Source organism: Phalaenopsis equestris, unplaced genomic scaffold (assembly GCF_001263595.1).
Source record: "Phalaenopsis equestris unplaced genomic scaffold, ASM126359v1 Scaffold000368, whole genome shotgun sequence".
Classification (NCBI taxonomy): domain Eukaryota; kingdom Viridiplantae; phylum Streptophyta; class Magnoliopsida; order Asparagales; family Orchidaceae; genus Phalaenopsis; species Phalaenopsis equestris.
The window spans coordinates 153,908-166,083 of NW_018164810.1; the positions used below are offsets into that span (position 1 = coordinate 153,908).

At 35.9% G+C, this 12,176-nt stretch overlaps 1 protein-coding gene across 1 annotated transcript in view; it reads right to left on the minus strand.

Annotated features, from left to right (window-relative positions):
• Positions 1 to 8,931, minus strand: part of LOC110026361 (50S ribosomal protein L17-like) — a 42,968-nt gene extending 34,037 nt beyond the window's left edge. Inside the window, exons 1-2 of the mRNA XM_020727260.1 lie at positions 8,765 to 8,931; positions 8,524 to 8,656 (exon numbers count right to left, since the gene is read on the minus strand). The gene's annotated coding sequence lies outside the window, so the exon portion shown is untranslated. The remainder of the gene's footprint in view (positions 1 to 8,523; positions 8,657 to 8,764) is intronic.
• Between the last annotated feature and the right edge of the window lie 3,245 nt (positions 8,932 to 12,176).

The window sequence follows — 12,176 nt, forward strand, 5'->3', positions numbered from 1 at the left end:
AATGAGATCTATTTGGTCTCATTTTTCAAAAACTAAAACACACTACTTTCAAAACCCAAACTATATATCTTTTATATTTAAATTAAATCTCAAAAATTATTTTCATATATCATATTTTTCAAATAAATCTAATCAATCGAAAAAGTTGACCGACAGTTGGCGACGACTTAGCCTTACCTGGGAGAACCTACTGTCGGAAGGTTTATTCGGGACATGAGATGTGCTTGGTGTCTAACTCGATGTTTAGAACTCACCACACGTCTGTCTGGAGCCTCCCATGACTAAAGGAAGAACAGTATCATCCTACGTGCTACTAGAAAATTGCGGTTCAGGGACACCCTACCAGCACCGCGGTTTAGGACGACTGTGGGTACTAATTTCTTCGGCGAATGACCAACGAGAATACTCCATTTTGAAGTTATGAGACTATATTTCACTCACATGGAGTCTCATAGCTTCCAGAACGAAAAAATTTTTGGTCAGGCATTCTCGAAGAAATCAGGGTTTCGAGCTAGACCGACACCCCGACTCAGACCCCGAGCGCTTAGTCGCCCGAAAGTGCCTTCCCATGCATCCAAAACTGAGAGCACAACATTCAGGTGCCGCTCTGAATTTGTGCACTTAGGCGCCCATAAACTGCATAAAACCCGCTCCTACCTAAGAAGCCAACATTCTGGTGCCACACAGGGTGGCGCCTAGGTGCCCAATTGCCCTATGTAATTGATCGTTGATTTTCTAGAGTTAGCCCTAGGTTAGGAGTTTCGTGCATTAGTCATTCCTATAAGGAGCCGAGTGTTTCCCCCTTTTTGGAATCTCAATTTCCCACGATTTTGGCACTCTACATCTCCTTTGAAGGGGTTGGTTGAGTTTGATCTAAAGGAATGAGAAAAGCTTTTGTAGTTAGTACATTCCATGAGCTCACGTGCGTTCGTAAGACAGAAAAAAGCTTTGTACCTAGTTCATCCTACGAACATTGGAGGACGTCCCTTATTAGAAATCGAAGGGAGAAGTCATCTACATTACCACGCCAAAGCTGGAGGCTGCTATGCCGCAAATCCAAAAGCATCAATCCTAGGTACCTACATGAGGTCGTTAGGTCGAGTTGGACGCACTGTCAAGCGTTTTTGGTTGCATCGCATACAGATGGATCATTTTGTTGCATTTTTTTGCATGTGGTCATTTGCTGCATTATATGTGTGTCTGCGTAAACACTTCACGCCAACTTTGTGGGCAGCACGACGAGGAGCTTGAAGGTCAATCGGTCAATCGGTCGTCCCAAGCCGATCCCCGATCCTTTTGGGTTCGATCGGCCGTCACGAATTGATCATCCTGTTTTCTGGGTTTGATTGATCGTTACGTGTCGATCACCCATCTTCGGGTCGAACGGTCGTCCTAGGTCGATCCCAGGTCCTTTGGGTTCGATCGATCGTCCAAGGCAAATCACGCTGTCTTCTGGGTTTGATCGACCCACGACACGCCATGGCGGGCCCAACTTTTCAGGTCACAGCCTCCATGGCAAACCCATTCGTCGGGCTCCTGCCTCCACGGCATGCTTATCTTTTCGGGTCACTGTCTCTAGGGCATACTCATTCATCGAGCCCCTGCCTCCACAACACGCCCATCCTTTCGGATCACTGCCTCTACGACATACTGATTCGTTGGGCCTCTGTCTCCACGGCACGTTCATCCTTTCAGTTAATGCCTCTACACCACACTCATTCGTCGGGCGTCTGCCTCCACGACACGTCCATCCTTTGGAGTCATTGTCTTTATGGTACATCCATTCGTCGGGCCCCTACCTCCACGGCACGCACATCCTTTCGAGTCACTGCTTTCTAGGCATACCCATTCGTCGGGCTCCTGTCTCCACGGCACGCCCACCCTTTCGGGTCACTACCTCTTAGACAGACTCATCTCTCAGATCGTTGCCCACGTGGCACGCACTTGTTCCCGAGTCACAATCTCCATGGAACACACTCTTTTTGTATATGTTTGTTGCATATTTTGCATGTCTGCATGTCTGTTTGATGAGCCTCTCGGGAATGAAGTAAATCCTCTTCATGGATATGCTTCTACTCGACGCAAACTCATTTGTAGTTGGTGTCTGCTTGTCGCATAGCGCCCCGGACCCTCGGGTACGTGTAATTCTTCACATAGGTAGCATATTCTTACCGGTGCATCCAGTTCACGCATGTCATGTTGCATGTAACATCCTAGGATCCATTTGCATGATGTATGTTTCGCCCTCCTGGGCTCCCTTCGTGGTTATTCCGTTCTTCGGTCGAGCGATCACAATGCAGATATTCAACATGATTGTATGTTTGCTCATTTGTCTTGATGGCTTGTCCTACTCATTAGAAGAGTGAGCATATGTCAGTCACGATGTCTTAACGAGCATTGTTTGTTGGATTGATCTCGGTGAGCAATACAAGTTAAGTTATTAGGATTGACACGAGTATGACTGTGCTAAAGATCTAAGAGTTCTAACGTGCGTCATATGCGTCACGGATCTGCATTATAGGTCTGTTATTCTAAAAGTATAAAATAAATATTTTTACTATTTATGTATTATCCTGCTAGATTTAAAATTATATAAGTTAGATCATATTTGATGCCACTTATTTTTTAAAAATATCACCCACTTCTATAATGTGCTTTAAATTCCTTGAATCTTTAGGATGGAACTGGTGTGGCGACCTCGTCAAAGTCATACAATATCTGTAGATTTTACCCTGTGTACTAACATGCTAGATTAGGATACTTTTTCAGTAGATAGTGTGCTAGGCTAGGATCTAGGATGCTAGGTAGTTTTTTGATGTCTAACAATTGTCTTTTGTTGGTTTCATTGCTCTAGCCAAGCATCATTCTTGTTTTGTGTTATTGGTGTGACTGCATGCTTGATATGCATGGAAACATGTTAGGGCGTTTTTCTGCAGGGAGTCGTGGCTATATGAACACACTTGGGTACTTTAAAAAATGAAGCATGTGATGATTTGCACAAACCCTTTTCTTCCAGGTGCTGCTTAGGTCCCCCACCAAACATGGCTCTTAGTATGTTGCATAACTTTCCCCACTAACCTTGTTTTTCTTGCATGTCGAGTCTTTTTACTTTTTCTCCTATGTACTTTTACTGTGCTATAAGAGTCATGTAGCGAAAATAAGATGCGAGTATTGATTCTGAGACGTTTGGTGCGGGAACCACGTGGAAGGGACCAGGAACAGATGTTTGTGTCATGTATTTTAATTCTGCATTTAATATTAATGTACAGAATTAAGACTGGCATGTATATGTAGAATTCGGTCGTTTTTTTTTTTTTGGATATGTTGTCAACCCAACGGCACTGACCTTTCATTTTATTTTGATTTTGTTCTATTTCCTGCCTTATTGCATGCTTGGATTTTATTTTGATTTTGTTCTTCTTCCTGCCTTATTGCATTCTTGGATTGTTCTTTTTTTTTTGTTTATTTATGCGGTTTGTCTAAAAATCACGATGCAATATAAGCTCATCAGGAGTTAAAATTCAAAACTTTCTACAAAATCTTAAATATTCAGAATTACTAAAATCTTCATTTTTATTTTTCTGCATGGTCTTCGAGTAGGTTTTAAAACGGATTGCATGCATGTCTATCTCTCCATTCATATTAATAGGTAGGGCTGTCAAAAAAGCTCGTTGTTCGCGAACAGTTCGTGTTCGGTTCGTCAATGAGTTCGTGTTCGATTCGTTCGATAAGTAAACGAGACAAACGCGAACAATTTTTTTTCGTTCGGTTAGTTAAACGAACCAAACACGAACAGTGATGCGTTCGTTCGTGTTCGAATCGTTATTGTTTGAAATATAAAATAATATAAAATAATTATATATAAAAAATTTATTATATTTTAAAACATTAAATTTTATAAATTATAATATATAATAAAATAATAATAATAATATATTAATATACTATAGTAGTAATATACTAATATAGATATTGTATATTTATATAATATAAGTTATTCGCGAACAGCTCGTGTTCGGTTCGTGTTCGGCTCGTTCGTTAAGAAACGAACACAAGCTTATTTCAAACAAACTAAATTTTAAACGAACCGAACACGAACACAAGCTTTGTTCGTTCGTGTTCGGTTCGTTTACACCCCTATTAATAGGTCCTCCATATTATTTAAGGAACGCTCCAGAAAATGACATTCATATTGCATGCCCCCAGGAGAAGCCCCCATGCTTCTCCAAACCGACTGGCCTAGTAGACCTTTTTACACGAGTGGTTGTCTAATGCGCATAGAGTACTAGAAGGCTCCCGATCCAAATGGGTATAAGTCCTTTTGTTCAGAGTGTTTCCAGTTTTGTAGCTGAATATCTACTTCTCTTTTTTTCTTGAGGCATCATTGTCACTTCGACAAGCATATGTCCCACTTCTTGGAGCTCCAACTTATAGTCATAGGAGAGAGTTTCCTTCCTTTGACCATAGGGCTACCGAGATCGCCGTAGATGACGTAATTCATGGATTGCTGACCAGGGATCTCAGGACGTGTTGGTTCGACTACCTTCATGACGGTAAACCTACGGTCCTAGTGACTCAGGATGACGGGTCTGTGGTACCCCGACCCGACTACCTCTACTTGTTATGGATTACTACTTAATCGGCTTTCAATGTGACTCTGATATCATGTTGATGGCCCTATGCTGATGAGCTACTGCCCGTTTGGGATACGACAATTTGTACCCTGTCGTTGTAGCCCGAACTTCCTTTGACAAGTTGGGATATCATCATCAAGTTAATTTTGATTATTTCGTGGCCGCTACTCATTTCGGATGTGAGAGACTCACTCTCTGCCCAATGAATTAACAAGAGCTCTGAAGCATATGGGTACTCCCCCACAAAGTAACCTTCCTTTGATGACATATTTCCTTATGTCCAGTATATTAAAGGGAAACTCCTTTTATCAATAGTATACTTGGGTATTCCCAAAGATATAATTAAACAAGTGGGATACGTGGACTTGGGAGTGCTTTTGACCCCAGTACAGACACCTACACCTGACTCTGATTATGGGTAGCCTACGTAGGTATTCTTTTGCAGATATTGGTCTAAGGTGTCTCCGTCCAAACTTGTTTAGGCGAACATACTTGAACTATCCTGATTATCCAAATATCTGGATGATAAATTTATCTGAGAAAGGGAAGCATACGACGATCGACAAGCTGACGGCTCTTTTAAAAATGAAAAAAAGAAAGATGAAAGACAACAGTGCCACAGACGTCAAGTCTTCTCGACATAATATCCGTGCTCAGAAAAAGAAGCTATTAAAATTACTAACATGTTTCAAAGTACCATTGTTCGTAAAGGATATGTTGTTTTAACAACAGGTCTAACTCGGGAATATGTGTTACATATACCTCTACTGAAATGTAATATTTTTTCTGACAGTAAACTAACATATAACATTGATTGTGTTGCTTATTTTTCCTTTGATGTCTATATCATTCAGCATTGTCATTCAAGGAGGATCATTGTCAATGCTAAGCAAATTGGCGGGCTCTACTTCCAAGAGGAAAGCATATAGAATAAGGACACTCTACCCAGTAATTGCAGATTTTTTCAATCTTCTGAATGTCTTATTATGTTATTACACTGTCATTTAGGTCATCCTAATTCGCAGTATCTAAAATAATTATATATGTTGATGTTTACTAACAAAAATTCTACTAATTTTAAATATGAAACCTGTTAGTTAGCTAAACATCAATGTGCTCCTTATCCACTCCACAATTACACACAATTCTCTTATTTCTCTCTTATTCACAAATACTTATGGGGACCCTCTCACACTCTTAGCCACACAATTAAATGGTGATTTTTTACTATGATTGATGACCACACACAAATAATATGGGTCTATATTTTAAAAAATAAATATGAAATTGTTCTCACATTCAAAACTTATATACCTTGATTTTAAACTAATTCAAAACTTTTATTCAAATCCTTCAAACTGACAATAGTCAAGAATTGTTTAACTCTATATTAGGAGAATTATTGGTAAATAAGGGCATCCTTCATCATAGCGCATGTACAGACACTCCTCAATAGAATGGAATAATCGAGAAAGAAAACTAACATCTTTTCGACGTTACTCACTCCATTATGTTTCACTCTAATATCTCATAACATTTCTGAAATGATGTCATTTTTACCGCCACTTCTCATCAATAGAGTTCCCTAAAAAATTCACAACTGTTGTACCATTTAATAGTCTTAAGATGGTGCTTTTCTAACAATTAGGTCTTCTCCACTTTAGATCACAAAATTTTTGGGTGCACAACCATTGTTCAGAACACAGCAACAACTTAGAGTAAACTTGACCCCATAACCATAAAATGTGTTTTTCTAAGATAGTATACCACTCAAATGGGGTATTGGTGTCTTAACCCTACCACAAATAAGGTCTATGTAGATGTTGATGTTTCTTAATTGAAAGTGTTCCCTACTTTCCGAACTCAGCCTCTAGTGAGGTGAAGCTAGTTCTAAGATATAGTTCCTTACTCAACTCCTATGAATGTTCCCCCCACTTCACCTAACATCGAGGAACCCTCTGTTGATTTGGTTTCACCCACTTCTACAACCAAATAGCCCTCTGCCCCTTTGGTCCCACTAGTGCACCCTCCCACTCTCCGAGTCTACACTCGACGCACTCGTTCTGATGCACCTACTCTATAGCTCACTAACCCCTTGTCGGATCTTCAATCCTCTCTAGACGACATCCCCAGCACCGCTCCTACTCCAAATGAGGAAGTCAGCTCTTTTAGTAAGATACACAATTAGACATGCTCTTTCTATTACGTGGCAAACTATGTTTCTTTTGGCAGATTATCGCCAACCTAAAGAACATTTACTATGGTCCCGACCAATCATCAGCTTCCATCTACTATTGAGGCTGCCTTGGCAGACTCAGCCTAGAAGTTGCTGTCATGGAGGAGATGAATGTCCTTAAGTGGAACCATAATAGAGACATTGATGATCTTCCTCGAGACAAGAAAGCAATGAGATGCTGATGGAAAAGCTCGATTCTGGGAAAATTTGTGTTCCGTTTGCACCGGCTAGTGACCAGCTAACAGATATTCTCATAAAGAACCTTCCTCGGTCATTGTTCGATGATTTCAAATCCAAGTTGAACATGATCGGCATCTATTCTTCAACTTGAAAGGGAGTATTACAATATTAGAATATTAATATGCAAAATTCTATATCAATTACTTTGATTTGCTTTTATTTACTTTTCTTTCCTTTAAATCCTAACTTTGATTTGCTTTTATTTACTTTTCTTTCCTTTATTCTATTTTTATTTATGTATTTAATAGTAGATCCCGTAATGAGTATTTATAAACTCTTTGCATCAAAAAGATTATTCTAATTTTATGCTAACAGAAATTATAAAAATCTAATATTTACATGACTATTGTGTTGATGTGGTTGTTAAATAAATCTATGAAATTCCCCTTGTCAATTTAAATGCCATAAAACACTATAAAACCATTAAAATGTTCATGCTTATAAATATTGCATGATGCCTACAAAAAAAAAGTACAATTACTCAAATGTTTTTAAAATAAACAAGATCAAAGAGTTCTTTCATAATTCATCCAACAAAGGTAAATGACATGCCTTTTCCAATAATAATACCTAATCCAAAATATGCTACAGATGTGAGAAGAAGTGGTTTTCACTATGATTACAATAACATCAGAACAAAAATTGTGCCACTTGTCAAACATAAATTACTAAAAAAAATCACACCACTAACCAAGGTGGTAGACCTTGGCTTTCTAATGCAAGAACATGTTTGATGCAATTTAGCGAAAGACAAAGATTTAAAAGAGGAAAACAGTACCATCATGTGCATATTAAAAGCATTTTTAACAAACCTTAAATCCTAGAAAATTCATCATAAATTCCATCATATAATTTAATGAGGAAAGCCAAAGATCATAAGAAAGCAATACTATCTAATACATTATAAACTTCATATTTTTCAAATTTTCTACAAAAAAAAACTGGTAGATATCAGAACTTATTAAACCAGATAAGCTTCCTTATAAGTCTACAAAAACTGAAGTTATGTGAATACTAAAGCACCACGCAACAACCGGTTGGTTAGTTTAGTATACTTTCCTCCCTTATATGTAAGAAGTAAGCTCTTGATTTTTCACATGTAGATAGGCTCGGAAAATAAGATTTTCCGTTCTATATGTTTCTCAAACCAAGCACTCAAATCTCATATTTAAACTTAAAGCAATGAAAAAACAGTATAACGCGATCAAAGCAAACTAAATGAGGTTAATAAAATAAAAAGGCGGCGTAAAAAGGAACTCAGGTACGATCTATTTCAGTTTAAAGTGAATCATGCAGGAAAAAATTGAAAATACCAACGGATTCCCAAAAAAAAGAAAAAAAAAAGGATTTTAAGCCAAGCTTAAAAATGAAAAATGCTATGGGTTTTCTTGAGATGTTTTTAGGAGAATTTACCAAACAGCTAGTAGAATTTTTGCTCAGCTCCCCGAATATTGTCACCGCAACCACAGAAGGAAGAACAGTAGCGCAGGAACTCCGTCGCGGGCATATAGAAAGTTAGGGCTTCGAAGCTTAAGAAGTTTAGGGGCTGTTTGGTAGCAGGATTTGATCAGAATTGAAGCAATATTTAACCAAAATTCCGGCAAACAGCAAAAATGGCAAGTTTAAGTCCTACGGAATCTTAAATCCCGCTCACCTTAGCCTTCACCGTTGAGCTGTCGTCGCGACTTTCCTCACTTCAGATCCTCTTCGTCTTCGTCTCCGCCATCGTTGGAGCAGAGCAAAGCGTGGCAATGGGAATCCTCAAGCTTTACGGCGGAGGGCAAAAAACGGGGATTTCGCTTGGTAGGAGCGTTAGGGAAAAACAAAGGGCTTCGCTTGCAATCATTTGCTTTTAAACTTAAAATTTTTAAATAATTTAAAAATTCATCAATTAATTATTATTGATGATGATGCTTTCAAGATAAATATGTGCCCAAATTTCAATATGCTGATTTGAATAGTCAACTTTACTTCACTAAGTTAATTCTCAACCACCATATCCGGGTAAGTATGTTTATTGATAAAAATATTATTAAATGAATCATATTCTTAACTTAATTTAATTTTTTAATCAATTGAATTAGTAGCCATTAATGAATAATTAATATAGCTTTTAAGATTCAACAATTTTAGATATAGGATTTAGTAGATATTAAGAACAAAATTTGTAAGATTGGGCATCTAATGTATTCCAAGGTAAAATATATGAAACATTGGTATATGAGATTTTTTATTGAAAATTTTTAAAATATGCATTATCCTAATAGTGTAGTTGCCCAAACGAAATTCAAGGAGAAACAGAGCAATTGAGGCTAGTAACAAACTCGTCAAGCTCTGCTTAGGACAACTACACCAGGCTAGTTTTAAGGCATGTTCACCAATAATATACTAAGAGAAGGAAGCTAGCTAGCATAGCTCAAAGTGGACTTATCACTCAAATCCTAGGAGACACCAATTGTGTTCAAGGCACTCACCCGTAAAATTTGAAGTGAATTTATTAGTTGATTATGAGAAAACATCCACTATGCTCATGAAGAATTTGACCAATAATGTCAAAAGACTTGTTGGAATGAATCAACGCAGAAAATCATCAAACCCATAGAGCTACTTAGTAATTGCCAATATGAGAGCTAGTAACTTTCTAAACTCCAGGTCCAACAAGTAGCCTAAATTTATATATCTGCTTAAGCTAAACGTCTTATTTCTTTCTTATTTTCTTGTATGTATTACTCATTCAATTGCAATTCATATAGCATCCCAAGCATTCATTTTTCACATATAAACAATTGTAGGATGAGCCATGTTTTTTAATTTCATCAAAATTTGATCGTGTAATAAAGAAATAACGAGTTTTCTCCTCTTTCTCTTTGTTTCCCTATCCACCATTCTTTACTTCCTACTCGGTGTTTTCTTTCCTCGAGGTTAGTAAGATTCACACTTAAATCATAATTAAAAAAAATCTAACAACCTAAAGAGTACGTGCACATGGTTATGTTACAAAGATCGGAAGGAATGTTCAATGATCTGCAAAAGCTTTAAACAAAATAATAAAGAGATTATTATTAAATAATTTATTGAAAAAAAATAAAAATTAAAGACTTTATGGCAACCAAAAATATGACTAAAATGAAGGAGAGACTAAGAAAAATGATTTAAGGAAACTTTGATAAAATCACGAGAACAATACTAAGAGTGCAACTACTTAATTCCCTTGATTTAGGTGTTGAAGCAATATCAATAATAAGGAGAAAATGCAATTCCCTCTTGTCTTTTACTTATACAAACCATTTTTCTTGAAAGGAGAAAATTCTTATTCTCATTTGTAAACCTCCATAATGTTGTAATTGTTTTAATTTTTTATTATAGTACTAATTTATTCTCGTGTACATACTTAATATTTAATTTATGCATAACATCTAAAATCAAATTGAAATAGAAGTATTTACTATAGTAAAACCATAATTAATAAAAATTTGAGAAAAGAAATAACAAAGTTAATTACAAAGTGATCCATATTGATTAATAACAAATGATTAGCTTAACTCGGAAAGGAAACCCATATACAAAGTTCCCTAGTCATTTCATTTTGTAATGTTTGAGAGATAAAATCATCTTTTGAGCTCTATTTTTGTTGGATTGGCATCAAAGATTAGAAATATCAAAAAAAACTTTTTAAAATCTATGCATCTTTTTTTTTATGAAAAATAAAATTCCTAATTTAGCTAGGTAGTTTGAAATTTGAGGCTATATTTTTAAATATATTAGCATTAGCCTATTTGAAGTTGGTTCTTAAATTATGATTTTCCAAATAGTTGATATACTCCATTATTTCTTCTTACTTGTTTCTCATTTAATAACTTCTAAGCAAATTTTACAAATTTGTAAATATCTTTTACTATATTGGTTTACTTGTAATTCTTATGTCCATAAAATAAAATAAAAAACATATTATTATATGTAACAATTCTAAGAAATAATGATTAGCATAATACTTAATTAAATATACTAATTTGTACTTAAAGACAACATTTAAAATTTATCACTATTTTGTACTTAAAGACAACATTTAAAATTTATCACTATTAATATTTCACCTATGAAGATGGACGAGCATACACATAAATGCTAAAACCACCATTCGATGGGGATGACTCTATGAGTGATGCAAAATTAAGTTGATCAAATGGAAGTAGCAGTAAATGAATTTGTTTTTTGTTACATCAACTTTCTTTTTTCAAATAGAAATGGTATGAATGAAGATGTGACCATTCTATAAAATATGTGCACTACTCTATTCAAGGTTATTATTTGTGGATACGATTAATGTCAACATTGAAGAATATTTTATCATATGATTGTAAAAATATTGTTGTGTGTCAGAAGATTCACTGTGGTAGAGTGATAATTTAACTTCTTAGCCTTGCACAAAGATCCATTATACAATGAGAAAAGAAAAATAGCTAGAGAAAACACCAAAATTTTTACATGGAATAACGCTGAAAGGAAAATAATTATAGGGCCTAGCCTAGTCAAAGTTATCCATTATGTAATATAATTATATAGATCCACTTTTTTTCTTAAATTAGAGAATGTGAGATTATAAACTTGATAATCACAGATGTACAATAATAAATTAGATATAATTGTTATAATTTGGCTACACCAAATGTGGTTCTTGACTATAATAGGAATAATTAGACATAAAGGTCATTGTTAGTTTCTGCGAAGTCAGTTATTGGCCAGAAAGGTTGTGATCAGTGGTTGCAATAGTAGCAGTTTGTCACAGAGTTTGTGGTTAGAAGCTATAATAATAGTAGTTGGTCATAAAAATCATAGTTGGTTTCTACAATGACATTAGTTGGCCATAAATACTTATTATCAGTGTATGCAATAGCATAATTTAGCCACAAAGACTATAGTTGGAAGGTGCAATAGTAGTGGTTGGCCGAAAGATTCATAATTAGGTGTTATGAAGGTAAAAATGGTTAATAAAGGTTGTTGTTGATTATTGTAAGTTGGCCAAAAAAGATGTATTTGGAAGATGTAACAATACTAATTAACCACAA